This window comes from Carassius carassius, chromosome 41 (assembly GCF_963082965.1).
Source record: "Carassius carassius chromosome 41, fCarCar2.1, whole genome shotgun sequence".
Lineage (NCBI taxonomy): Eukaryota > Metazoa > Chordata > Actinopteri > Cypriniformes > Cyprinidae > Carassius > Carassius carassius.
The window spans coordinates 4,588,657-4,614,873 of record NC_081795.1 but is presented as its reverse complement, the minus strand read 5'-3'; the positions used below and the strand labels follow the sequence as shown (position 1 = coordinate 4,614,873).

At 43.5% G+C, this 26,217-nt stretch overlaps 1 long non-coding RNA gene and 1 pseudogene across 1 annotated transcript; both read right to left on the bottom strand.

Moving 5' to 3' along the window:
* Positions 1 to 18,787: 18,787 nt before the first annotated feature.
* LOC132123015 (C3a anaphylatoxin chemotactic receptor-like) lies at positions 18,788 to 23,416 on the bottom strand (annotated as a pseudogene).
* A 416-nt stretch (positions 23,417 to 23,832) lies between these two features.
* On the bottom strand, positions 23,833 to 25,989 carry LOC132123172 (uncharacterized). The gene is made up of 3 exons (XR_009426465.1): positions 25,198 to 25,989; positions 24,833 to 24,860; positions 23,833 to 24,157 (listed from the first exon to the last, which is right to left on the bottom strand). It is a non-coding gene; the product is annotated as an uncharacterized LOC132123172 (long non-coding RNA).
* Between the last annotated feature and the right edge of the window lie 228 nt (positions 25,990 to 26,217).

Here is a 26,217-nt window from a genome sequence, read left to right as displayed (position 1 = left end):
CTACTTTAATATTATCATTGTATAATTGCAGACCGAATATACTAAAGCGATTATTTCCGAATCCGCCATTCGATAATTAAATCTCTAATAAATCCAGAGGTGGGTAGTAACGAGTTACATTTACTTCGTTACATTTACTTGAGTAATTTTTTGGGGTAACTAATACTTTTCGGAGTATATTTAAAGATGGGTACTTTATACTCTTACTTGAGTAAATTTTTTGGGAAAAATCTGTACTTTTACTTCGTTACTGTGGGCGACGCTCCTCTCGTTACTTTATCTTAATGCAATAAATGTTATAAATGCTTCAGTTTATTCCAAACGCGCCGTCTACTTTTCTCTGGGCAATGAGCGATGCCCATTCGCGAATGATTCATTCTTTTGAGTCAATTCTGTTCAAAGGCTTGATCAAACCAATTGGCAAACGAGTGAATTGGTTCATGAATCAGTTTGAATGAGTCGCTCAGTTCCCTGCCGCACGCGCTGAGCGTCTGAAGTGGTTCACTCAGAGTTGTAACGTTTAAGAACATCAGCAGCGTTGAAAAAGTGGCTATGGAACTGCACTGAGATGAAAGCAAATCTGCAAAGGCTATTATTTGCTTGCGATGGAGATCCTTATTAGATGAACACCGCGTGTGCTGTCTACTGTTTAACAGGAAGGCTAATAACTTGGGCTACATTCGATTACAGTACACGATACCACTGTGACATTAGTTTGTTGTACGTGTGTGGCTTATAACAGAGGGGAGTCAAGTTGAATGCAGCTTCCAAAAGACAAAAAATAGCCGATTAAGATTTTATTAATTTTAATACAATCACACCGGTGTGAGTACGTTCAGCAAGTCATATCATCAGCTGCTAAATTCAGATCTGTGATCGCTTGCTGGTGCTGAGCCAGAGATAGATGTGTTTTTAAAGCACTGCGCATTATAACAAATCACACATGATTCTTTTGAGCTTATTAAAGCATTGGCCAATCAGAGGTGTTCAGATGAGTCATCGCTAAAATGCCGGTGCGTCCTTCACTCGCTCGCTGACTGGAGACCTCTTTCTGGCGAATTCTCTCGTCAGAAACAACAAAGTGCAGATGTGTGTACGAATCTGTAAATAAGATATTGATTTCACAGTGTTAACAGTTTCAGTGATTTTAATGGGAGTTTCTGAGAGTGATTGAAATCTAGACTGTCAGTGAAAATGATCTTTAATAATGTAAATGTTAATTGCTCTCTTTCTGAACAATGAAAGATTAGTAGCAATATTTATATCACATTAACTTTCAATGTTAAATTCACATTTAATATAAAGTCAGTCGTATTAAAAATATGTTATGGCATGACACCTATATCTGTTACTTAAGTAAACAGACAGGGTTTTATAATAAATTACATAAATTGGAGTAAAGGCTCTTTACTCTTACTCAAGTAACTATTCAAGACTATTACTTTTACTTTTACTTGAGTAAATATTTCTAGAAGTACTTTTACTTTTACTTGAGTACAGTTTTTGGGTACTCTACCCACCTCTGAATAAATCATGAATCGGTTAGTCGTGACTAGCAATGGTTGGGCTCGCGCGCTCTCTGCGCCTCCGCCAAACGGTTTGGATCAGACTCCGAGTAATCAATGCGAGAGAGAGAGACCGGAGTGAACTGTGTAAGCGCACAGCTAAAGCAGAGAAGCAGAACTACTGTTCAGGGTTTCAGGTGCAGGTCAGTTACATCTGTAAATATGCTAATGTAGTTTTGTCTTTGTTTACTTAGTCAAGCAGCAGCAGCACATTGCTCACACTCACTCAAAATACTGTATGAACGACGTCATTATTATCTATTGTAATATTACAGTAGTAATTTAGCAGACAAATCATCATATTTTGTTTAGGGGGAGCTAGTGCATACAAAAAAACAACCTTTAGGAAAATTATTGTAGCCTATGGTATGGCACTAACTGTAGTTTAACCATGGAATTTGTAGTAAAAATAAATACAAGTGGTAATTAATTTGCAAAAAAAAAAATTGCACTTACAAAACATGGTAAAAGTCAAATAAAAATCGTCAGTATTAAAGTCATAAGAGAGATGGATGGATAATGGAAGTGAAGGTGCAGTTCAGGAGAGAACTCTTAATTACGTTGCAAGTCCCCCAACCCAAGGATTCAAATCTTTTTCATGTCAGGTCCATAAAAAAATAGGGTTGTCCATGTTTGAGAATGGGTTGTGGGTGTATGAGTGGGAGATTTCCCAGCCTATTTTTTTTTCCCAGTCCGCCCCTCATGGAAATTAATCTCTAGAACTGTGTAGTGATGGGGACACTATACTGTCAACAAGCACCGTCCTTCGGATGAGACGTTAAACCGAGGTCCTGACTCTCTGTGGTCATTAAAAATCCCAGGAAGTCTTACGAAAAGAGTAGAGGTGTGACCTCAGCATCCTGGCTAAATTCGCCCATTGGCCTCTGACCATCATGGCCTCCTAACATTCCCCATATCTACTGATTGGCTTCATCACTCTTGTCTCCTCTCCACCAGTAAGCTGGTGTTTGGTGGGCGTTCTGGCGCACTATGGCTGCCGTCGCATCATCCAGGTGGATGCTGCACACTGGTGGTGGATGAGGAGATACCCCCTGACTATGTAAAGCGCTTTGAGTGCCTAGAAAAGCGCTATATAAATGTAATGAATTTTTATTATTATTACTTTAAATGTGATCATTTTAATTCAAGTGATGAAGGATGGTGAAAGTCAGTATTGACAGTATTGAGCACTACTTTAAGGTTAAACCTGCATGGTGTAATTGATTGAAGATGATTAACAGTTGCAAATAAACATTCATTAGAAATTTATAAAAGTAATCCAAAAGTAATTAGTTACATTACTTTATTAAAGTAATTAAAAAAGTTACACTACTGTTACGTTTTAAATAGGGTAACTTGTAATCTGTAATCTATTACATTTTCAAAGTAACCTTCCCAACACTGAATGAGACCCAACTACATTGGTAGCAAAGAAAAATATTTGAAAGATATTAATGCTCGTTAAATCCTCTTGCTGCATAGTGGTGTTATGTGTTGTGTCTGCCGTCATGTTTTCGGCTTCAGAACTTGTGTTTTCTACACAAAAAAGAAAGAGAGAGAAAACTTGTAACGACTGATGAGCACCAGCTTATGTTTTTTTCTCATGTGCATAATTGTTGTGTGCAGTAGCCCAGACTGAATTTTTTTTTTTTTCTTTTGCATTTACTACACTCTGAGAGAGAAAAAAAATTGTAATACGAATAATACACATACGCATTTTTTAAAGCTGTTGATATGTTGGGACAAGTCTTGATCTGTTTCTGTCTTCTCTGTCCTGTTGACAGACTGGTGGTTTTACACCAGACAGCAAAGCCTGGTGTCATTATTACTGATAAGGGCCTAAAATGTGGCAGCATCAGCACACTGATGTTTTTTAAAAGTTGCTAGTTAAAGACTATAAACATACTGACTGAAATGGTCACAGCTGTATACTACAGTCTTTCCTGACACACTAGAATGTTCTTGCTGTTTGATGCTGTCTTGGCTGGACTATGATGTAAAAAATAAGCGTCAATGGCTAGAAGCACAAAGACAAGTATTGTCCGTTGACAAGTGCATTGTCCGTTACTTTTTTAAATTAGTTTAAATCTGTAGAACCATGAAGATAATCGGGACATAGCTAGGATTGTCGGAAGGGGGGAAATTGGCCCAGAATCAGCCCGATTATCTTTTGGTGTCTACCTAGCATAAGTAATCAACAAAGAAATTGAGTTACTTTTTTAATGAAGTAACTAGCAACTGTAACTAGTTACTATTTCTTAGTGTGGTGATGTTATCAGCCATCACGGGGTTAATTCCCAAATATGGCGTTTCCGCGAGGATAAAAGGAGATGCGACGGACATCTGGGTGAGCGTTTATTCCGTTTCTGGGAAGTGACGTCACTTTCGGGGCGCCGGTTTCGGTTCAGGAGGTAAGGGCTTTTTGCATCTAACGCATCTTGAATGTTCGGATCAGGAAGGGTGATTTTGGGACTCGTTTACCTTGCAGTGCGGCAGAGGAGACTAGCAGACACGAGAGGCAAACAGATATCACTACGAGTTTTTCTTTATTAGCACGTTATTGAGTGCATCGAGCACCGCGAGTCATTTACCACAGGTATGTGATATTCTCTTATGCCTAAGCTAACGATTAAAGTGGGAGGATCATCTCCTTAACTTAATGTTATATTTTAACAGCGATACAAGCGTGGAGGTGTTGCAGCAGGCTTGGCAGACCTTGAAAACTGGCAGACGCTATCGGCTCGCTACTGACTGACTGTTTATCTATGTGTGATACTAAATGACCCTGAAGTGGATGGGGTGGCGTTTCACGTATAAATTACCGTGTTCGCCCTCATTTCCGTCTCTTGCTCCAACTGTCTACTACTATCTGAGACGCTGTATTTTATTTCAACAGTGTGACTGCTTCCATCCGGTTGTGGACTGTATTCAACCCGATCGAAGCACGCGTCGGATATTTCTAAAATCGATCCTTAATGTGGCAGTTTGAGACTTTAGGTGAATTCCGACTACGCCACCCAGATGTAATCCGGGAACCCAGAAATAGTTTGAGTACATAAAGCACACAGGTACGCAATGGCTGAGTCAGATACCAGACAATGGTGAAAGTACAAACAGTTTATTGAAAAAAGCGATTGTGGTGATGTTATCAGCCATCACGGGGTTAATTCCCAAATATGGCGTTTCCGCGAGGATAAAAGGAGATGCGACGGACATCTGGGTGAGCGTTTATTCCGTTTCTGGGAAGTGACGTCACTTTCGGGGCGCCGGTTTCGGTTCAGGAGGTAAGGGCTTTTTGCATCTAACGCATCTTGAATGTTCGGATCAGGAAGGGTGATTTTGGGACTCGTTTACCTTGCAGTGCGGCAGAGGAGACTAGCAGACACGAGAGGCAAACAGATATCACTACGAGTTTTTCTTTATTAGCACGTTATTGAGTGCATCGAGCACCGCGAGTCATTTACCACAGGTATGTGATATTCTCTTATGCCTAAGCTAACGATTAAAGTGGGAGGATCATCTCCTTAACTTAATGTTATATTTTAACAGCGATACAAGCGTGGAGGTGTTGCAGCAGGCTTGGCAGACCTTGAAGACTGGCAGACGCTGTCGGCTCGCTACTGACTGACTGTTTATCTATGTGTGATACTAAATGACCCTGAAGTGGATGGGGTGGCGTTTCACGTATAAATTACCGTGTTCGCCCTCATTTCCGTCTCTTGCTCCAACTGTCTACTACTATCTGAGACGCTGTATTTTATTTCAACAGTGTGACTGCTTCCATCCGGTTGTGGACTGTATTCAACCCGATCGAAGCACGCGTCGGATATTTCTAAAATCGATCCTTAATGTGACAGTATTCCTCGACTGTTGAACTGAGGTTGGGGGGAAATAATTGCACACTGACAAATTCTCTACGTCACCCTTGTATTTATTTAGTTTATATATGGGTGTTTAATCCGAATTCTGCATTCATTATTGTGTGATGAACTGATTTACTGTTTGTGACATTGTCGTTCATTTCTCTGTCAGGGAGTTTGTGGGGTGGTCTAGAATCTCCCGCTAACGTGCTGAGCACTGTCATTATAGAGAAACTGGCCTGTTTGGCCGTGCGTGCGATTTTTATATGCTTCTTTGACAACCTTGATGTGAGAGTGCATGTTTCGTGTATCGTTTTTTTGTATTGAATATTCTTTGTCTTTTCCCTTCAGAATCTGGGGCCATCCGTGGTTCCTGAAGTCTTCTGGGTGTGGTGGTGGTTTGATTGACAGTCTGCAGTGTTCACAGTGAGTGTAGTGTTGTGAGAGAGCACGAGTGGTTGCAGTGTTGATCTGATAGCCAGGACAAATTCCCCAGGTTCTGAAGTGGTGTGTGTGTGTGTGTGTGTTTGTGTGTGTGTGTGTGTGTGTGTGTGTGTGTGTGTGTGTGTAATGTGTGACGTGTCTGGTTTTAAGATTCTTTATTAAAAAGTGTGTTAAGTAAATTATGCTTTTTTTCAATAAACTGTTTGTACTTTCACCATTGTCTGGTATCTGACTCAGCCATTGCGTACCTGTGTGCTTTATGTACTCAAACTATTTCTGGGTTCCCGGATTACATCTGGGTGGCGTAGTCAGAATTCACCTAAAGTCTCAAACTGCCACATTTGGCGTATAGTCGGCAGGGTGTTGTGGCTGTCGGACAGATTCAGACACGGTGATTGTTTTTTTCGTTTGTTTTTGTGTGTGTTTTGTACGAGTGGTGACAATACAGTGGATTTGTCTGGTAAGTGCCCCCCCCCTATAGTATTTAATTATGGAGGCTGAATTACAGGAAATGAGAGAGCTTGTGATTCAGTTAAAGGCTGACAATGAGAGACTGCGACAGGAGCGGGCACCGGTTGAGTTGCTTGATCCTAGCGCAGCCTATGGTAGTGCTTTGCGACCGGTAACACCTAGTTCCGTCGACTCAAATGTTGGTACCGTCGAACGCTTCGTGTTTGTTCCGCGAGAACGCCGTTGTCCAAAATTCAACGGTAGATCTGGTATAGGTGTTGAAGAATGGATCGAAGAAGCAGAGGCGTGTATGCGCATACGGACCATGACTGTTGTTGAAAAAGCTTTCTTTTTGTTCGATCATCTCGAAGGAGAGGCTAGAGACGAAATTAAATATCGACCAAGTAGGGATAGAGATGACCCAATAAAAATAATTTCAGCACTGCGCGAGCTGTATGGTTGTGCAGTATCGTATGTTGCACTTCAAGAGGCTTTTTACTCGCGGCGACAATTGGAGGGAGAAACGTTACAAGAATTTTCCCTGGTACTTTTGGGTCTGTTCGATAAACTTAAACAACAGTCACCGCATGCTATTTTGAATGCAGATGTCATAGTGAGGGATCAATTCATTGAATGTGTGTTGGATAATGCGTTACGCCGAGAATTAAAACAGCTAGTGCGGCGTCAGCCTGCTGCAACCCTTTTGGAGGTTCGAAAGGAAGCCATTCGCTGGGAACGAGAGGGGATGCCAGGCGGTGCTAGGGGCCGGAGTCAATCGGCACCTTTGGTGTACGGGAATCAATTTGGGGTTCAATGCGATATGGGGATAAATTCCGAACATGGGAGGCGTTCATCAGAATTAGGTGAATTACGGGAAATGTTGCAGCAGCAGCAAAAGCAAATTGATCAACTTACTCAGGTTCTAGCCCGTAGCCAAAGCCCCCAGTTTCGCGGTCGTTCACCACGTTTTGCATCCCTGGTTTGCCGACGGTGTCAGCAGCCTGGTCATTTTGCTCGAGATTGTACTCGGCAATTTCACCCTCCTGGCCCTCCAACTCATCCCCCCGTTGACTCGTTATCCAGCGGCATGAGATCTGGCTTCTCCAACCCGTCGGAAAACTAGTCCCCACCGGGTTGCAGAGCCACAGTCCGGTTGGGTTTACGAATGGCTCTCGTATCTTTTCTGATGGTCTCTCCACGTCGCGTCTAGTCTCCTCTTGCCCACACCTTGTTGTTACGATCGGGGGTGTCTCAGTGCCCTGCCTGATAGATACTGGCTCCATGGTATCAACCATTACAGAGAGTTGTTTTAGGTCGTGTTTTGAACCATGGGGCCAGGATCGGTTGCAGTCATGCCACTGGTTGCGCCTCAGAGCCGCCAATGGACTGGAAATTCCATACATTGGGTATATGGAATTAGACATTGGACTGTGTGGTCGCACCGTATCCGGTTGTGGAATACTGGTAGTTCGCGACCCCCCAGGCACTAATCCGAGTACTCCGGGTATTCTGGGGATGAATGTTCTTAGTCGTTGCTATAGTGAGCTCTTCGGACAACACGGAGCAGCCTTATTCGATCTACCATTAGTAGCGCGGGATGTGGGATTATCCCAGGCCTTCCAAGCCTGTCAAAAGGTGGATGGCGTTCTTCCATGCGGAGGTAATACCAAAATCCGTGGCCGTCGAGTGTGTCGGGTTCCCGGTGGCACTCTGAAATTTGTAGCTGCTACGTGCTCGTCCGTGTTTAGTGGTAAGACCGTGTTATTTGAGCCCCTTGAGACCGGGTTACCCGTGGGCTTATTAGCCTCTCCGTCTTTAGTGTGCGTGAGCGGGGGTACAGTTTTGGTACCCGTGGTTAATGTCGGTCTAATTGACGCGGTTTTATATCCTACAACAATCCTAGGTAAGCTGCAGGAGGTGTATTTTGTGGATCCTCCGGTAGGGTTGAAGGTTTCGACTGATACTGCTAGGCTCGTAACCTGTGATGGGATTGCTGTGTCAGAGGCGGGATGCGTTGACAAGGTAGAACTGCAAGGGTTGTCGGACGAAGAGCAGGAACAGGTGAGGGCTCTCCTTTGGGAGTTCCAGAGTGTGTTCTCCACTGGCGAGGGAGACCTTGGTTGCACTAACCTGTTGTCTCACGACATCCCTCTATTGGATGAAACTGCAGTCCGACAACGCTATAGACGAATCCCCCCATCTGAATATGAGTTGGTTAAGACCCATATTGGTCAGCTTTTGGATGCACAAGTGATCAAGGAGAGTTGCAGTCCATATGCCTCCCCGGTAGTATTGGTAAAGAAGAAGGACGGTAGCCTGCGCTTATGCGTAGACTACCGTCAACTCAATTCTAAGACTCGAAGAGACTCGTTTCCGTTGCCCCGAATCGAGGAAACATTGGATTCTTTAACAGGGGCCCGCTGGTTCACTACATTAGATCTGGCCAGCGGGTACAATCAGGTCCCTGTTACTGAATCCGATCGCTATAAGACCGCCTTTTGCACACCCTTTGGGTTATACGAATGGAATCGTATGCCCTTTGGCCTGTGCAATGCACCCGGTACCTTCCAGCGTTTGATGGAGCGGCTCTTTGGCGACCAGCGTCATCAGTCTGTCTTATTGTATCTTGACGACATTATCGTGTACTCCTCATCGGTCCAATCCCATCTGCAGAGGTTGAGGATGGTGCTGGCTCGCCTGAGAGCCGCTGGCCTCAAAGTGAAGCTGGAAAAATGCGCGTTCTTTAAGGAAAAGGTGCAGTACTTGGGACATGTCATATCGTCCCAGGGAGTAGCTACGGACCCAGGAAAGATGGAGGCCGTAGTACAGTGGCCTTGTCCTAAGACTGTGTCAGAGCTGCAGACCTTTCTGGGGTTTGTTAGCTACTATAGGCGGTTTGTAGAAGGGTTTGCTCAGGTAGCAGCTCCGTTACATCGGCTGGTAACTGAGGCAAATAAAGGGAAGGGGCAGGAATTAGCGCCATGGTGGTCAGAACAATGCTATCAAGCTTTCCACACTTTGAAGCAGAAACTCACTACCGCGCCGGTTCTTGCTTATGCGGATTTTAAACTTCCGTTTATCTTAGAGATTGACGCCAGCCATGTAGGGCTGGGGGCAGTGCTTTCACAAGAGGTTGATGGTAAGGTGAGGCCAGTGGCTTATGCTAGCCGAAGTCTTCGACCAGCAGAGCGTAATTCTGCCACATACAGTTCGATGCGGCTTGAGTTTTTGGCCTTAAAATGGGCTATGGGGGAAAAATTTCGCGAATACTTGCTGGGTCATCGATGTATTGTCTGGACCGACAACAATCCACTGAGCCACCTAGCCACTACAAAATTGGGCGCCACCGAACAGCGATGGGCAGCCGAATTAGCGGCTTTTGATTTTGTAGTGCAGTATCGATCGGGTAGGTCTAATCAAAATGCGGACGCATTATCACGGTTACCTTCCGTGGAACAGTCCACTGGGGATAATAGCCAGTCAGGTATGCTGGTTCCTGAGCTGCTGCGGCGCGCAGCGGGTGTAGGCCCAATTGGATCCACTGCGGTGAGAGCTGTGCAGGCTATGCCAGCTCGATCCAGGCCAGAATTGGTGGCCCTACAGGAGGAGGACCCGGTTATTAGTGTAGCCCTTAGGTATTGGCGTCAAGGGCAAGGCCCAGGGCCTCAGGAGAGACGATTTTTACCTAATCTGGTGCTAATATTACTTCGGCAGTGGGACCGTCTACAAGAACAGGAAGGTCTGGTATATCGAAGGGTCCGTCGTCCCGATGGTGGTGAGGAGGTGCTCCAACTGGTGCTGCCCGCTGTGTTACAAGCGGAGGTACTGACCCAATTACATCAGGGCCATGGGCACCAGGGCATCGAACGCACCCTGGAGTTAGTGCGACAACGATGCTACTGGCCAGGGATGTCTGCTGACGTAACCCAATGGGTACAGCAGTGTGAGCGGTGTCAACAGGCCAAGGGGGCTGCACCAGTTGCTCGGAGTTATATGGCACACTTGTTGGCCTCTCGTCCAAATGAGATCGTGGCCCTTGACTTCACAGTCTTGGAACCCTCTCATTCTGGGCAAGAAAACGTACTTGTGATGACAGACGTTTTTAGCAAGTTTACGATGGCAGTCCCTACTCGGGATCAACAGGCAGAGACCGTGGCCCGTGTCTTGGTGGGTGAGTGGTTTTATAAGTTTGGGGTCCCTGGCCGAATCCATTCGGATCAGGGCCGAAATTTTGAGTCTCGTCTTATTCAGCAGCTGTGTAACCTCTACCAGGTGGACAAGTCCCGCACAACACCATACCATCCAGCCGGCAATGGCCAGTGCGAACGGTTTAACCGTACCTTGCATAATTTGTTGCGGACTTTGCCCACCGGAAGAAAGCGGGACTGGGCATCTTGTTTGCCCCAGGTATTGTTTTGCTATAACACCACTCCCCACCAAGCCACTGGAGAAGCCCCTTACTATTTGATGTTTGGGCAGGAACCTAGATTTCCGGTGGATTTCCTGCTGGGTCGGGTGCAGGAGCCGGTGGCTGGTACGGTCCATCATTGGGTGGAAGAGCATCAATCCCGGCTTCAAGTAGCTTTTGATGGCGCCCGGGAGCGGTTGCAAGCGGCAGCCCAACATCGTAAGGCTAAGCACGATCGCCAAGTAAGGGAACAGCCATTATCCAAGGGTCAACTGGTCTATCTGCGCGAGCATGGGTTCGTGGGACGTCATAAAATCCAGGACCTTTGGAGCTCGACGGTATACCAGGTAGTCAAGACTCCACGAGATGGCGGGTCAGTGTATACAATTGCACCGGTACAGGACCTTGAGAAGGTTCGTCATGTTCACCGGGCGTCCTTGAAACCTCGTAATCAGAACAATCCAGCCTGTATTGAGCCCTTAGTAGGGCAGGTCGAACCATCATCCCCCCTGGAGATAGAAGACGAGCTGGATGACGGGGACTTGGCCCGTGTGGTGGTAGAGGCCCCGTCGGGTACTCAAGGAGGTGTAGAGGGGGGTAGAGCCCGCTTGGAGGCCAGGGTCAGTCTAGCTCCGGAAGTGGAAGAATCCACTGGCCAGCCTTTAGTGGGAGGACATGGCGCTGTCCCTCGGTTAGAGTTGGAGCTTATAGCTTCGGGCCGTCCGCTTTATTAGGGGAAGCCCCAAGAAGAACGGGCCGTGTTGGGGCAGGTCAGCACTCCAATAGGCACCACTTGCCGCGAGCGGCAGGAAGTGAAGTCCATCAGATTTCTGCCAGTTCTGGTTTGGACCTGGCCTGGTTCAGACCGTGGGACCAGTAGTTTTTTTTCTCATCGTCGGGACTACGATGACTAATGGGGGGGTAGATTGTGGTGATGTTATCAGCCATCACGGGGTTAATTCCCAAATATGGCGTTTCCGCGAGGATAAAAGGAGATGCGACGGACATCTGGGTGAGCGTTTATTCCGTTTCTGGGAAGTGACGTCACTTTCGGGGCGCCGGTTTCGGTTCAGGAGGTAAGGGCTTTTTGCATCTAACGCATCTTGAATGTTCGGATCAGGAAGGGTGATTTTGGGACTCGTTTACCTTGCAGTGCGGCAGAGGAGACTAGCAGACACGAGAGGCAAACAGATATCACTACGAGTTTTTCTTTATTAGCACGTTATTGAGTGCATCGAGCACCGCGAGTCATTTACCACAGGTATGTGATATTCTCTTATGCCTAAGCTAACGATTAAAGTGGGAGGATCATCTCCTTAACTTAATGTTATATTTTAACAGCGATACAAGCGTGGAGGTGTTGCAGCAGGCTTGGCAGACCTTGAAGACTGGCAGACGCTGTCGGCTCGCTACTGACTGACTGTTTATCTATGTGTGATACTAAATGACCCTGAAGTGGATGGGGTGGCGTTTCACGTATAAATTACCGTGTTCGCCCTCATTTCTGTCTCTTGCTCCAACTGTCTACTACTATCTGAGACACTGTATTTTATTTCAACAGTGTGACTGCTTCCATCCGGTTGTGGACTGTATTCAAGCCGATCGAAGCACGCGTCGGATATTTCTAAAATCGATCCTTAATGTGACAGTATTCCTCGACTGTTGAACTGAGGTTGGGGGGAAATAATTGCACACTGACAAATTCTCTACGTCACCCTTGTATTTATTTAGTTTATATATGGGTGTTTAACAGTGTTGGGAAGGTTACTTTGGAAATGTAATAGGTTACAGATTACAAGTTACCCTGTTTAAAAAGTAATAGTAGTGTAACTTTTTCAATTACTTTATTAAAGTAATGTAACTAATTACTTTTGAGTACTTTTTGATTACTTTTCTAAATTTGTGAAAATTAAAGAATAATAAATAAAAGCATATACATCAACTTAAATACAGTTATCTAATAAGCATGTGACGTATTCTGTGTAATAAACTCCTGAAACATTGGTGTTTTTTGAACTGCTGTCTCTGTATATGATGATAGTTTTCTCAAAATAAGTAAAATGCATATGAAGTGACACAGAGCAGTTCTAGAAATTATGTTTATGTGCTCGTGTACTCCTATATTGAGGCAGCAGAGGTTGAAAACACTGCGAGCTTCAGTAGGCCTATAGTAAATGAAACCATGTCTTTGCCATTAATTTACAAGAGGGGCGGACTGGGAAAAAAATTCAGACTGGAAAATTCAAACTCATACAAACAAATTCATGGACAAAACTATTTTTTGTATGGACCTGACATAAAAAAGGTTTAAATCTTTAATTTGGGGACATGCAAAATAATTAAAAGTTCTCTCCTGAACTGCACTTTCACTTCCATTTTTCTCTTCAGTCTTTTTATTTTGCCCTGATATCCATCTCTCTCATGACTTTAATACTCAAGATTGAACAAAACTATACTTTACAATGCAATACTCTACAATACTACAATATCTTTATAGAAAAATCCTAATACTGTACACGAGTCATGTTTTTCCCTTACAAAAAATTACCATGCTTTTATTAGTCTATATAAAAGTAAAATAACCTTGTTTTTTTTTTTTTTTTTTTTTTTTGCAAATGGATTTGTATTTATTTTTAAATAAATACATTTGTAAAATAATTTTACATTTTGGTTATCACAGTTAAACAATAGTAACCATTTTCTCTGGATTTATAGTTAAATATTAAAATGTTAATTTTCGTAAGGGTTGTGTTGTTGTCTGTTGTAGCTCCCCCTAAACCTATAAAAAAAATTTGATTTTTTTTCAGCTGAATTACTACTGTAACTGTCACGGCAGGGATCCAATGAGGCACGGAGATAGAACCAATTGCAGGTAAGTCATTTATTAAAGGGTAAACCAAAGGGGTAAACAGTCCAGGCAGGGTAAAAACCAGAATATCGAACATAAACAAGACACGAAGACAAGGCAAAGCAAGGCAAGAAGCGACGGACATGAATAACTATAGGACATTAAACAAGGACTCCGTAACACAGACTCAGACAGACCGGGTATAAATACACAGAAGGATAATGAGGGAACAGGAGACAGGTGGGGAACAATCAATTACTAACAAGGAGGAAGGTGACCAAATAAGGGAACAGGAAGTGATAAGGTGACAGACACCGTGAGAAAGGGGGACATCTAGTGGAAACCCAGGGACACAACCCAGACACTGTGACAGTACCCCCCCTCTACGGAGCGGCTCGCAAACGCTCCACGACAGACATAAAACAGAGACCAGGAGGGAGGCGGACAGGTGGAGGCTCAGGGGGAGGGACGGAGGGCCAGAAAAAAAAAAATCATGGGGAACAGATACCAGAAGTGTAGACACAAAACAGAGAGACCAGGAGGGAGGAGGACCGGAGGAGGTTCAGGGGGAGGGACGGAGGGCCAGGCTCACAGAGAGGAACAGGGACAGGAGTGAACACAAAAACAAAAAACAACATGAAGCCCCTCCAGGGCGGGGCAGAAGACCACACCGTCCATGTGGTGGAGACTGGAGTCCCCCAGGGCGGAGCAGAGGACCACCACAACCTTGTGGTCAGGGCGGAAGCCTCCCAGGGCGGAGCAGAAGACCACCTCAACCGTGTGGTCAGGACGGAAGCCCCCCAGGGTGGAGCAGAAGACCACCACGTCCTTGTGGATGAAGCCAGAGTCCTCCAGGGCGGAGCGGAAGACCCCCACAACCGTGTGGTCAGGGCGGAAGGCCCCCAGGGCGGAGCAGAAGACCACCACAGCCATGTGGTCAGGACCAGAGCCCCCCAAGGCGGAGCAGACCTCCGTGCGGCTGGATCAATGGGACAACAAAACTCTGGTAATCCCCTGGTGTCCTTACTGGACTCCAGAAGATTGGTGCTGGCCTGACACTGCTCATGAAGATCATTGGTGACTTGCATTTGCTCATGAAGATCAATGGTGACTTGCCTTTGTTCATGAAGATCAGAGGTGACTTGACTCAGTCCTTGAAGACCACCGGTGACTTGACTCAGTCCTTGAAGACCACCGGTGACTTGACTCAGTCCTTGAAGACCACCGGTGACTTGACTCAGTCCTTGAAGACCACCGGTGACTTGACTCAGTCCTTGAAGATCACCGGTGACTTGACTTGACTCTGAAAGGTCAACGGTGACCAGCCTAGTCTCTGGAGGATCCGCGGTGACCAGCCCTGACTCTGGAGGATCAGCGGTGACTAGCCCCGACTCTGGAGGATCAGCGGTGACTAGCCCCGACTCTGGAGGATCAGCGGTGACTAGCCCCGACTCTGGAGGATCAGCGGTGACTAGCCCCGACTCTGGAGGATCAGCGGTGACTAGCCCCGACTCTGGAGGATCAGCGGTGACTAGCCCTGACTCTGGAGGATCAGCGGTGACTAGCCCTGACTCTGGAGGATCAGCGGTGACTAGCCCTGACTCTGGAGGATCAGCGGTGACTAGCCCTGACTCTGGAGGATCAGCGGTGACTAGCCCTGACTCTGGAGGATCAGCGGTGACTAGCCCTGACTCTGGAGGATCAGCGGTGACTAGCCCTGACTCTGGAGGATCAGCGGTGACTAGCCCTGACTCTGGAGGATCAGCGGTGACTAGCCCTGACTCTGGAGGATCAGCGGTGACTAGCCCTGACTCTGGAGGATCAGCGGTGACTAGCACTGACTCTGGAGGATCAGCGGTGACTAGCCCTGACTCTGGAGAGTTCACTGGCACCTGACTCGACTCTGGAGAGTTCACTGGCACCTGACTCGACTCTGGAGAGTTCACTGGCACCTGACTCGACTCTGGAGAGTTCACTGGCACCTGACTCGATTCCGGAGGGTCAATTGGCACCTGACTCGACTCCGGAGGGTCAACTGGCACCTGACTCGACTCCGGAGGGTCAACTGGCACCTGACTCGACTCCGGAGGGTCAACTGGAACCTGACTAGACTCCGGAGGGTCAACTGAGACTCTCATCCTGTGCAACGGCGCTGGGCAAGCAGCCATCTTGGGCCATGACTCTGGACAGGCGGCCCTCTTGTACTGTGGTGCTGGGCTGGCGGCCATCTTGTACTGTGGCGCTGAACCGGTGGCCAATTTGGGCATTGGCGCTGGGCTGGCGGCCATCCTGTACTGTGGCGCTGGACCGGTGGCCAATCTGGGCATTGGCGCTGGGTTAGCGGCCATCTTGTGCTGTGGCGCTTGGCTGACGGCCATCTTGTGCTGTGGCGCTAGGCTGACGGCCATCTGGTGCTGTGGCGCTAGGCTGACGGCCATCTTGGGTTGTGGAGCTGAACCGGTGGCCAATTTGGGCATTGGCGCTGGGCTGGCGGCCATCTTGGGCTGTGGTGCTGGAACGGTGGCCAATTTGGGCATTGGCGCTGGGTTAGCGGCCACCTTGTGCTGTGGTGCTGGACCGGTGGCCAATTTGGGCTGTGGCGCTGAACCGGTGGCCAATTTGGGCATTGGCGCTGGGCTGGCGGCCATCTTGGGCTGTGGCGCTGGAAAAGTGGCCAATTTGGGCATTGGCGCTGGGTTAGCGGCCATCTTGTGCTGTGGCGCTTGGCTGTTAGCCATCCTGGGCAGTGGTGCTGGACTGGTGGCCATCTTGGGTTGTGGCGCTTGGCTGGTTGCCATCCTGGGCAGTGGTGCTGGGCTGACGACCACCCCGCCGGAAGAGACCGAAGTGGCTGGGGCATCCCACCGAAGCCGATGCTGCAGGTAGCGCACGAATTCCCAGAATTCCAGTGTCTCTAACTGCGCCATCTCCTCATGAGACACTGGATCATCCAGCCCGCCATTGAAATAGTCCTTGAGGGCCGCATCGTTGTAGCCCATGCCCTCGGCCAGGGACCAGAACACCTGAGCCAGGGCACCCACTTCATTGCCCTCTTGGCGGAGGGCGATCAACCGAAGGTACTTGGTTCGCCGCTCCGCCATCTTGGCTGGGGAACGGAAAAAAGACATACCGCTGGTTCCTAGTGTGACGGAGTCCTTCTGTCACGTGTGGTGATACAAGAAACACGGAGAGATCCAAGTGCGGGTAAGTCATTTATTAAAGGGTAAACCAAAGGGGTAAACAGTCCAGGCAGGGTCAAAACCAGAATATCGAACATAAACAAGACACGAAGACAAGGCAAAGCAAGGCAAGGCAAGAAGCGACGGACATGAATAACTATAGGACATTAAACAAGGACTCCGTAACACAGACTCAGACAGACCGGGTATAAATACACAGAAGGATAATGAGGGATCAGGAGACAGGTGGGGAACAATCAATTACTAACAAGGAGGAAGGTGACCAAATAAGGGAACAGGAAGTGATAAGGTGACAGACACCGTGAGAAAGGGGGACATCTAGTGGAAACCCAGGGACACAACCCAGACACTGTGACAGTAACATTACAACAGATAATAATGATGTCCTTTATATAGTATTTTTAGTGATGACTGATGAGCAACGTGCTGCTGCTTGATTAAATAAATAAAAAAACAAAGACAAAAAAGCATCTTTACAGATGAAACTGACCTGAAACCCTGAACAGGAGTTCTGCTTCTCTGCTCCAGCTGTGCGCGTCCACACTCCACTCTCTCGCATTGATTAGGGCTACCTCTGATCCAAACCGTTTGGCGGAGGCGCGGAGAGCGCGCGAGTCACAACTAAAACTTCATGACTTATTAGAGATTTAATTATCAAATGACGGATTCGCAAATGATCGCTTTAGTACATTCGGCAGGCAATTATACAATAATGATATTAAATAGTGGGGCAAAATCGTCTGCCAGGCCACCGGGAATTGTCCCGGTTCTCCCGGTGTCCAGTCCACGCCTGATTTCCACAGACACGCAGAATGTGCAAGTCATATATTGCATTTTTGGGGCTTTATATTCACAGACACTAGTCCATGTCATGTTTTGATTCAAGTGTACTGACCTACTTTTGATTTAGTCATCCAAAATGTGGCATATTCCGTCCGCGTTAGGCATTCCGTTTTTATGACTGGATTCTACGAATTAGACTGTATTTCCGCATCCCGGAAATTATTAGGGCGGTATGTCTCAGAAAAGTCAGTGCAATTTGGGAAATAAATCAGTTAAATCTGTATGTGAATGTGTGTAAATATTCAAATGTAATCCCCTTTGTAATCGTAAAAAATTTCATAAGTAACTGTAATTTAATTACTCATTTTTTCTTAGTAACTGTAACTAATTACAGTTACAATAATTTTGTAATTAAATTACGTAACGCCGTTACATGTAACTAGTTACTCCCCAACACTGGTGTTTAATCCGAATTCTGCATTCATTATTGTGTGATGAACTGATTTACTGTTTGTGACATTGTCGTTCATTTCTCTGTCAGGGAGTTTGTGGGGTGGTCTAGAATCTCCCGCTAACGTGCTGAGCACTGTCATTATAGAGAAACTGGCCTGTTTGGCAGTGCGTGCGATTTTTATATGCTTCTTTGACAACCTTGATGTGAGAGTGCATGTTTCGTGTATCGTTTTTTTGTATTGAATATTCTTTGTCTTTTCCCTTCAGAATCTGGGGCCATCCGTGGTTCCTGAAGTCTTCTGGGTGTGGTGGTGGTTTGATTGACAGTCTGCAGTGTTCACAGTGAGTGTAGTGTTGTGAGAGAGCACGAGTGGTTGCAGTGTTGATCTGATAGCCAGGACAAATTCCCCAGGTTCTGAAGTGGTGTGTGTGTGTGTGTGTGTGTGTGTGTGTGTGTGTGTGTGTGTGTAATGTGTGACGTGTCTGGTTTTAAGATTCTTTATTAAAAAGTGTGTTAAGTAAATTATGCTTTTTTCAATAAACTGTTTGTACTTTCACCATTGTCTGGTATCTGACTCAGCCATTGCGTACCTGTGTGCTTTATGTACTCAAACTATTTCTGGGTTCCCGGATTACATTTGGGTGGCGTAGTCGGAATTCACCTAAAGTCTCAAACTGCCACATTAGTAACTAGGACAACACTGATTGAAAGTGTAATTTTTCACATTTATGAGATTTATTCAAACATTGTTGTAAAGCTTCCATCTTACAACATAAAAAAACTAAAACAAATGAAGAACATACTATTAATATTTTGATGAATTGCATGTGCTTTTCCTTTTTGTATGTTATTTAATTTAAATAACCATGTGGTGCTGTGAATGTTTAATTTAAGCCTCAAGTGTCACAGACTGGGTCAGACTAGGTCCAGTTCCACTCTGGGAATGAGATTTGTGTTGGGATTGGGAATGTTGCGAGAGGATACCCAGATGTTCCTCTGCGAAGGCGCTCTCGAACACCATCACCAAAGACCGCTTGAGCTTTTTCTGAAAATCTTCACACATGAATATATACAAGAAAGGATTCAGGCAGCTGTTCAAGTAAGCAAGATTGACTATGAAGAGCCCTATCTGGTCAAAAACATTCTTGAAGCTGGTCAGCTCATCTGATGGGTTCGTCTCATTCTTTTCATGCAACCACACTTCGAGGAACCGGTAAACATAAAATGGAAGCCAGCAGAAGAAGAAGGCCAGGATTACAGATAGGATAATACGAAAGAGTTTTAGTTTATTGTCTTTCCGGAGGCGATTAATTCGTACCCCGATCGCCACATAAGAAGCTAAAATTATGACAAATGGGATGAGGAAACCCACTACAAAATGGAACACAACCTCCCTCCTGTAGGCTTTCAGTCATGAAAAATCATGGATGCACACTATTTGTTGTGGAGAAATGTGAAATGTTTTCCGAAAGATGACACAAGGCATGGTGCAAGCAACTGGTGCTAACCAAATAAGCAGGCAGATTATCCTCGCTTTCAGGACGGTTCGTTTAGTCCGAGCCCACACCACCACCCAGATGGACAGGCAGCTGTCCAGACTGATCACTGTCAGCAGTGTTGTGCATGAATGCGTTCAATGAACGACGTTCAATGAACGACGTTCACTGAACGCGTTCATATTTTCGCAGAACGCTGAACTGAACGAATCACTTTTCATACAATGAACTAGTGATGTGTCGTTCTTGAACGATTCGTTCATTTTGAACGAATCTTTAATGTGACTCGGGAAGAACGAGTCGTCTCGGGGAGTGATTCGTTCAGTCGCGCATGCGCATTATTCTATAGGTTCTGTTCTAGTAGTAGTGATTCACCATACATGTCTATGGATTCACCTGTCAGTCAATGGAGTCTTGAGCCGGAAAGAGAATTGATTAGTTCATAGTTCGGGTCTATCGGGTTTTTGACTTGTTCCTTAATCACGTGACAGCCCCATACGCTAACCCAATGCAGTCTGAGCCGGAAAGAGAATTGATTAGTTCATAGTTCGGGTCTTTCGGGTTTTTGACTCGTTCCTTAATCACGTGACAGCCACATACGCTAAAACCAATGCAATATGAGCCGGAAAGAGAATAGATTAGTTCATAGTTCGGGTCTATCGGGTTTTTGACTCGTTCCTTAATCACGTGACAGCCACATACGCTAAAACCAATGCAATATGAGTCGGAAAGAGAATTGATTAGTTCATCTCATGAGTCTTCGGGTCGGGTCGAGTCATTCCTTAATCACGTGACAGCCCCGTACGCTAAAACCATAGACAGTAAAAGAATGCAGTATTGAGTCGGAGAGAGAATTGATTAGTTCATAGTTCGGGTCTATCGGGTTTTTGACTCGTTCCTTAATCACGTGACAGCCACATACGCTAAAACCAATGCAATATGAGCCGGAAAGAGAATTGATTAGTTCATCTCATGAGTCTTCGGGTCGGGTCGAGTCATTCCTTAATCACGTGACAGCCCCGTACGCTAAAACCATAGACAGTAAAAGAATGCAGTATTGAGTCGGAGAGAGAATTGATTAGTTAATCTTTCGGTTCTTCGGGTTGTTCGTTCTTTTGTCCCGTGATGTGACAACATTGGCTAGAGTAATTATTAAATCAGATTGTCTGTATAAACCATACTTTTGTAACATATGACACTTTATAAACATTAAAACACTGTGTACATACTTTTGAATTGTTGTTTATTGTTTATTTTTGTGCCATTAAAGCTTTGTAACAAAGAGGACAACTATTCCAAAATAAATCAAAATAATAAAAAAGTATAATAAAGATAAAACTAAAAGATAATAAAGCCACAGGGTCTAATAACCTTAACAAATGAACTTTAAAAGTACAATATAAAAAAAGAAAAAAAAGAAAAACTAAATATTGCACAACAAGCTTTGCTTTTTTTATATAATAATTTAAAATGAATACATTTTAAAATAAATAACACTTTTGTGCCAAAATAAAAACTTTATATCAAAGAGTATAACTATTCCCCAAATAATTTTAAACCATTTAAATAAAAATAAATGAAAATGAAGAGATACTAAAGCTACGGAGCCTTATAACAATAACAAATTACCTTTAAAATCACAACAACAACAAAAATATTGCACAACAAGCTAGTCTTTTTCTAAATAAATAAAAATAAATAAGCTTTAAAATAAATAACACACTGTGGCTATATTTTTAGGACTTGCTTTAAGGCATGTTTGCATTAAAAAAAACAAGCTCCCTGACCTTGGATGGGCTGAGTCTGTTTCTTCTATCTGAGATAATCTGCCCAGTTTTAGAAAAATTTCTTTCAGATGGCACAGATGTGGCCACAATGCAAAGTCTTGTCTTTGTGACTTCAGAAAGGCTTTTGTATACTGGTGAACATCTCCTCCACCAGGCCAGAGGGTCTGATGTGCGGGGTAAGAGTGGCTCTGCAAGGTAGGCCTGCACCTTTATTGCATCTGAGGTTTTAGAAGAGGTAGCAGAAGGCCTCAAGCTTGCTACCCTCTCGTCAAAGTCTTCCCAAAACATGGCCCCTGCACTGGCAGTAGCACCAGGATCTGAAGTATCCTCCTCACTCTGAGCTGGGTTAAAACTGTTAAAGCTGAAGTTATCATAACCTTAATGTTTTAAACTAACATTAATAATTCAAATTCAAAATTTTATTTGCTTTTAATGTATATGTCATTATGTCCTTTTTTGAGCAATCTTCTTATACATATATTACACCAATATGTCAAGTCTGCCTAGGAAAAGCAATTATTATACTAGCAAACTCAAAATTGGAGTAAAAATGAACAAACTAGTATAAATACTTTTTATTGTAAGCTTGAATTATTATATTATTATATAGCCTAGTGTTTATTTACCGATAGACAGTCAAAAAGACAAATTAATCAATATTTTATTTATAACAGGGTTTTATTTATTTATAAAATAATAACAAACCACAGATCCTCAACAAACAGTAACAAAAACACAGTGACAGAAATAGCGTATGGGTCTGTCCCGTGATTAAGGAACGAGTCAAACTCGACCCGAGACCCGAAAGACTCATGAGATGAACTAATCAATTCTCTTTCCGGCTCAAGACTGCGTTAGTTTTGCGTATGTGGCTGTCACGTGATTAAGGAATGACTTAAACCCGAGGACTCTTGTCAGATAAGAGGTGAAGTGAGCTAATCACAGACTGAAGACCCAGGTAAAGAAGGAATTTTTTTTTCTGTATCTTATAGCATTTTAGTTTTGTATTGTTTTTAGTGGGATCAACGTTTGCGTACGTACTAGATGTGTTGGGGAAGTAACACATAACATTTTCATTACATTTTACTAAAATGAACGAAATGAACGAAATGACTCGAAAAAAGATTCGTTCATTTTGCTGAACGAGACTCAAAAGTCCGAGTCGGTAAAATGATCCGAACTTCCCATCACTACAATGAACGTGAACGAGAGCGGCGCTCACTCTGGCAGGAATGAACAGAACGCGCAGTTCACGTTCAAGCTCATTTGAAAAGTCAGGTTTTACCAGGGCTTAATTTGAGCCGGAACATGTTCCGTCACCTCCGACATTGGATTCGGCACCTCCTGTGTCACTAAAATTAATTGCGTAAATTAAAAAAAAAATTACTGTTTGTGTAGTGTTCAATGTTTGTGACACATGACTTGCTCGCTTGTTGTACTAGTTGAGATTGCTGTTAGCCTCGATCGTTTCACGCAGGGGAAAAATGTCAAAAAGACAGGAAAGTTTGCTTAACTTTTTCAAATACGCTGGACAGTCAGATCCCAAACAAGCAAAAATCGTTTCCGCTGATCAAAAAGGAGACCACGGTGGACACAGTAGCCTAGTATCGATATCTCGTTATTTCGACATAATAAGGGGACATTCTAATCTGCATTAAGCCACATTAAGCGTTCTTATAATGGTTTTCTATGGGAGGAAAATACTTAACCGTTCATATTATGGGCTCATCTGATATTTTGTACATAGCATAGCCTATTTGTTAGGATTTTAGTATCATAATTATTAGGCTAATAAATGCACGCACAATTATCCGTGAACTTGATTTGAACAAATGCCTTTCAACTTGTGTGTGCAAAATTCAGAATTAAATTAATGTGCAGAAATGTGTACAAATAGAGAGTAGGCTATGTAGGCATACTATACTGTTGTAGCCATTAAAAAAAGCGCGTTTCATATTTGTTAAAATATTATAATGTTATTTTTTTTTCCATTTATGTTGATTTATGAAAAGTGAACAGCACGACCGAGTAAGATAGGATGCGCAATATGAGACATGGAGCGGGTCAGACATGATTTTGACCGTTGAAGTTGTTTAGAAAGTCCTGGGTAATTTGGTTCATGCTGGCTAAATAAAAGTTTCACTGAACATACAGTATACCTTGACTGCACCTTGTATTTTCCAATTTCTACATATCATGATTACACATTATTTAAGGGGTAAATATATTCTCTATCTCAACATTATTTTTCTCCTGGCTATAATAATTGTCTCTTGTTTATTGGTACAATAATTTTGATTAGTTTTGGAGTGGCAGTGATTTGCAGCTGGTAATGGATGGTAAAGGTTCTATTGAGTAAGATAGTGGCCGAAAAAGAATTTAACAAATGAACGTGAACTAGTTAGTTTTTAGATATGTGAACTTAGTTCATTTTTAAAAAAAAATGAACTATGAACATGAACTAGTTCATTATCATCTGTGTGAACTGAACTAGAGCTAGTTCTTTTTAAGTATGAACTGGCACAACACTGACTGTCAGCAGGAATGTGCTGGCAAACATATTCAGCACAGTCACCAGGCTACTCAACTTGCACCCAAAGTCACCAAAAGGCCAATCCAAATCATGATATTCGTAAATTATATTAAAGATCAAGAAAAATGAAAACAGGAAATCAGCTACTGCCAGGTTCAGAAACCAGATGGTATTGACCGTCCTTTTCATTTTGAGGCCTGCGATGTAGATTACCATTCCATTGCCAGCAACACCAAGAACACATATTATACAGTGGAGGAAAATATTGATGTTCTTCAAGTATTTCACTGTGGCAGCTGTGCTGTTGGTTGATGGGGGTAAGGTTTGGTCTAAAGAAAAAAAACAAATAATAAAATTAATAGCTAGAAACTGTTATGGTCAGACCAAAGACGAAAGCTGGTTAAAAATACAATCAAGACAATAGGAACTAATAAAAACAAATAAAAACAAATTAGAAGTCCATGAAAACAGAAGCTAAGGCCCTGTCCACATGAATGCGGGTATTTTCAAAACCGCAGCCTATTCTATGCGGTTTGGCATAAACACAGCACCAGTTCACTGAAACCCAACATTTTTTTAAACTCCTGCAAGGGTAAAGATTTTCACAAACTCTGGTTGCAGTGTTATTGTGTGGACAATGAAACTGGACATTTTGGCTTGTGATGTCAGAGCATGCACCATCTACTGGAAACTTTTTCAGGCTTCTGATTGGCCAACATGGCTTTAAGGTTGAGATTAATATCACCACCTGTTGGCTTGCTCTTGACAGAGCTTTATAGCATGCTGTTGCGCTTTCAAGTGGATAGAGATTTGTTTAAAAGGCAAGAAGGAAAAAAACTTCTTGTGTGGACGGCCTAGACAAAAAAAAAAAAAAAAAATCCAGTATGCATATTCATTGTTTATCTAGATATTTCTGAGAAAATTTGAAAGATTGCTAAAGAAGCTTTCACAATGTTGTTTAATGCAACTGCTATGTCATTGTAGTCAGAAAAACTGTCACTTACTCATTTCGCTCTTTATTTGTTGAAGAGGCTGAAAGAATATACACAAAAATTATTAACCAAAATCTCTTTCTGTAACTAAACATAATCAAAATTTCAGCTTAAATCTGATTAATTTTCAACATAAGGTGCTTCAAGTGATGGTTAAGGGCTGTTAAAGGCATAAATTATAACCAATTTAATTAATTTGCAAAGCATCAAGGAAATAAATGTTTGAAAACTAAAGAAGCTTAGAAACAAAACAAACTCTTTAACAAAACCAAAATAATAAAAAGTTGATAAATTAATAAAAAGATATTGCAAGAAATGTTAAACCTGCGAAATATTTAAATTAAAAAGAGCTTTAAATAAAAGGTCATTAACCTTACCGGTTTTCTGGATAGTACTGTGAGTTGATTGGACTAGTCACTACTGGTTCCTAACATTTGGTTAAATATCTTCTTAACGGTAAGAGATTATGACTTATTCATATTGACAGGAAACATAGAAATAATTTGGAGAAGTGATGCTTTCTGGAGTCTGTCCAAGGTCACTTTGTAATGAAAAAATCCATTTATCCAAAAATGCATTAGTGGGGCATTTAGATGTTCAGCTCATTCTCAGTAAATCACGCCATTTTATACCACGTGTTGTCGTGACTTATTATGGATTTAATTATAATGAATATCTCACATTTCAATATGAGTTCTTCATGTTAGCTGCCCTCCAATTAAGATATATATGTCCCCTTAATCAATTGTAAGATAGCATCCTCTATTTAGTTTCTATTTTCCTCCACACATTGCTTTCAACGCCTGCTTTAGCTGCACTCGCCATAAAAGGAAAAGTATTTTATTAATGTCATCTGCTCAATGCATTATTGATTTGATTACACACACACACGTCAGCCTCTGTAATAGTGCTTTTGGCGCAGGGCTGGTATAGACAGTGACAGAAAGACAGATATATATGTATATACGGTATAGGTTTAATGTTGTGACTGTGTTTTATGTCTAATAAAGGTCAGGCAGAATTAGCATACAAATTGTATTCATAAAAAACTGAGTAAGACCGAATGTTTCAGACAGAATATATTCAGTTTTGTTTATTAAATACACGTTAGCAAAATATATTAGAGCTTTTTATTAACAGTATTACAATGTGGCTAAACATTTCTGTAAAACAAGTCAGTGACAAGATTATGTAAAACTGAGATATCTTGAGTGAGTGAAGTGAAGTGACATTCGGCCAAGTATGGTGACCCATACTCAGAATTTGTGCTCTGCATTTAACCCATCCGAAGTGCACACACACACACTGTGAGCACACACCCGGAGCAGTGGGCAGCCATTTTTTATGCTGCGGCGCCCGGGGAGCAGTTGGGGGTTCGGTGCCTTGCTCAAGGGCAC